Source organism: Echinops telfairi, unplaced genomic scaffold (assembly GCF_000313985.2).
Source record: "Echinops telfairi isolate 266 unplaced genomic scaffold, ASM31398v2 ScPeMD7_7410;HRSCAF=8448, whole genome shotgun sequence".
NCBI lineage: Eukaryota > Metazoa > Chordata > Mammalia > Afrosoricida > Tenrecidae > Echinops > Echinops telfairi.
Window position 1 is genome coordinate 26056523 of NW_022111310.1, and position 3637 is coordinate 26060159.

A 3637-nucleotide genomic window follows, 5' to 3' on the forward strand; every position below is an offset into this window, starting at 1 on the left:
CCAGAATGTGCACACTTACATTTAAGGGGAATCCTAAAGTTAAAAAGCAACACAAAGGAAGCTGAAATAGGTAGGCATCTTCTTTCCCCATCTCTCGCATTTGTGAGCTGAGCACATCTTTGGGATGCTAGTCAGATATTCCTACATGAAAGTTCGAGCCTTAATGGGGTTCAGTTTGAGATTATTTGTACTTGTTGTATTAGAATCCAGGATTAACACTATTGTACATCTTTCTACGGGTGTGAAGGTCGGTCCCTAGGTTGGGAAGGTCAGCAGGTGTTGAGTTGACCAGCCTCTAACATCCATGGGGGTCTGTAGGAGCAGTTGTATGGTTATAATATAAAAAGATCATAGTGAAGTCATGGATGATAGGACAGAGAGTAAAATAAAGGAGTCAGACACATTTTATGGTAGCATGCTCACCTCTGGAATGACCATGATCCAGCAGCCAGGTCCGCAGAGAGCGGGAGGAAGAAGAGGGAGGAAAGAGTTTCACCTTTTTATTTCTGACCAAGGCCTATATATATACTTAGAGGTGTGATTGCAGGTAATCACATGCGTCACAGGAAGGGGCTGTACAATAAGCATAGGCATCACAGGAAGAGGATGAGCTAGGGGTGTACACGTAATAGGAAGGGGAGGGACTAGGGGTACATATGTGACAAGATGGATGGAACCTAACCTTGGTCATCCTTGAGTGGGTTCGACCTTGCCTCTAGGCTCTCCTTCAAGGAAACAATCCACTACCTTTATCAGAAGGGAGCGGGCCCTACTTGGGGTGGGACAGACTATACAGTCTGATTGCTCTAGATGGCTGATAACCTTTAGGAAGGATAACCTCTAAGCAACGTTCATTGACCGTCAAGTACACAGTCATTTACCATGTGTAGCAAGCAGTGTTTTAGGTTTGGGGGGGACAACCTGGGGAGAAATCTTTTTGTATCCCACAAGCAGTAAGGCACTAAGTGTGGCAGGTGATGGGGTGATGGGTCAGTATCCAAACAGATTATTCCTATGTCAGTGTCTTGTCTCTACCTTCCTCCCTAAAATCCCAATCTAAACAACCCACTGCCATCAGGTTGATTCTGACTCATAATGGCCCTACTAAGTTCATTCCTGGTTCTTCTCCTGCAGACATTCTCTAAATACTGCCAACTGTTTCTTGACCTTCTGTGGCAGATATGACTACTATGACGATTACTCACCATTACCCAGTTTTCCCTTCCTTCCTAGGTATCTGGTAGTCTTCATTCCCAAGCTCTCTTAGGCAGGGGCATGAGCTAAGTCTGAACTGAGGCAGTGAAAAGACATTGCATATTTCACTAATGTTTCCTTTCCTGAGACTTGTGTTAAATGATCCTATCCAATACAGCATTTCATAAATTCTGTTTATTTAAATTAACCACAATCTGTCTCAGGGCCTTGACAAATTTAAATAGTGGTATTAGAGAGGGGATTATAGATAACATCAACCTCAGGAACACAGGGGGAAATCTAGTTATCAGATTTTGTTTGAGGTTAAAGGCAGTGATAAATGCTTCAAGAAGCATGTGGAATATTGTAGCAAGCAGTTAATTAAAATTTCCCCTGGAACACATGGAATGAGGTACTCAAAGAAGGCAAAGACTTTGGGGCAATTATGACCTGTAATTAAAAAATGTATGATGATGATGATGATAACAAGAATGATGATAAAAAAAACAAACAAACAAACTCACTGCCACTGACTCGATTTCCTCTCAGAGCAACCCTATGGGACAGAGTAGAATACCCCTGTGGGTTTCTGAGACTGAGTCTTTAAAGGAGTAGGAAGACTTATCTTTTTCTTCAGGAGTGGCTGTTGGCTTTAAGCTGCTGACCTTTCAGTTAGCAACCCAACTCGTCGTTATCCACTATGTCACCATAGTTCCTGCATGCTGAGTTCTTGCAGGTGCCAAGTACTATTGTAAGCATTTATATTCACTGAGTTTGTGAAAGGAAAACAAAGAAATCAAAGACCAGCGAGCATCTCAGATAGATGTATCTAATGGCACTTGACAGCTTAAAGAAGTTCTATGGGTCATTAGGTGGCTTGGCTCATCTCAGTCGGGAGAGCACACATTTCTCTAGTCGTCTGTTCGGTGGTCTGAAGGGCTGCTTCTTTAGCATAGCTCTGCTCACATGTCGGGTTGCTCTCAGCTGGGACAATGCAAAAGGCCATGGATACAGGGAGCGGATGATGATGACTGTCTCTGCGAACTATCTTAGGTGCTAAGAAGTAGACCATCAAAATGGGATTGTGGGATTGCATGGATCGCCTGTTAGTGTTTGACCTCCCATGGACCTCCTTACAGATAGAATAAGGTCACTAGAAATCTTTCGCATGCTGCGGTACCATGATTATTTAAATGATCACCTGTGATCGTGAGGTAAGGGATTGAAGGGAAGTCGTTGGGAAATAAGCTTACCGTTGTACTCACCATTGGTGTTCAATGAGTTCGAGATCTGTCAGATGAGACTGCAGCTTCTGATTGCTCAGGAGAGCGCACAGAAGTAAAATGATGAGCCTAGAATTTAAACTCTCCGCTCAAGGCGTAGATGCAAAGCCAGACAACTTTTATGGTTTCACTCTTGGGGCCCACGTCCTAAGGCAGACATGGCTAAGAATAAAGTCCCCAAATTTAATTATGTGATATAATTTAAATATAACTCAAATATACTCATTGCCATTGAGCTAATTCCAACTCATAGCAACCCTCTAAAACAGGGTAGAACTTTCCCTGTGAGTTTCCAATACTGTAACCCTTTATAGGAGTAGAAAGCCTGATCTTTCTCCCAGGGTGCTTTTGAACTGCTGATCTTGCGGTTTTTGTTACATTGAAATTAGTTCATTGAGATAGACTGAGATCCTTAAATGTAGGACGAAACTTTAAAGATGGAGTCAAGTGAATCTCAGAGTGTGAGATCCTGAATCCCCCTGAACTTCCCTTGTCAGTGGAAACGACACTTACTCACCTCTCTGAGGAGCCGTCTGTCCTGCTTAAAGATGCTGTAATGACGCCACCTGACACCGCTTGTTTACAAAGTGATGTCTATGTCCATCAGGACCTATGTTGCACTCTTTTTTGCCTGGAGACCTCATACCACTGATAAGTGTAATGTCCCCAGTGGGAGAATTTCAAGGTCTGTATTAAAAGAATGATAACCAGTAGGGAATCACATGTGGCAATGAATTCTAAGGAATTAGAACAAGATGGATGGAATATAATACTGAATTAAGGAAGATATTGAAGCAGGCATACTTACCTGAGATTCTGGATTAGGTATGTTTTCCTAGTCAGCTCTAAGTGGTTCTAAGTGTTTTCTGACTGCCAAACTAACACCTTAATTCAAGGGTAGCCTATTATCAATGAGGTTGAATGTCATCACATGTAGATGAAAAAAATCCAAATGTCTAATGGGATAAGAATGTTGAAGTGAATTAAGTTTGTTCAAGCCATTATCCTTCCCCTTTCCTATGTTCTTAAGAATAGTTAGAGGGTACTTTCTTTCACCGAGGCATTGAGAAAATAGAGCAGTGTAAGGAGATAATGACAAAGTTCATAAGCATACAAATTCCAATATAGTTTGGCAGCCTTAATACCAGAAGCCTTTGTTT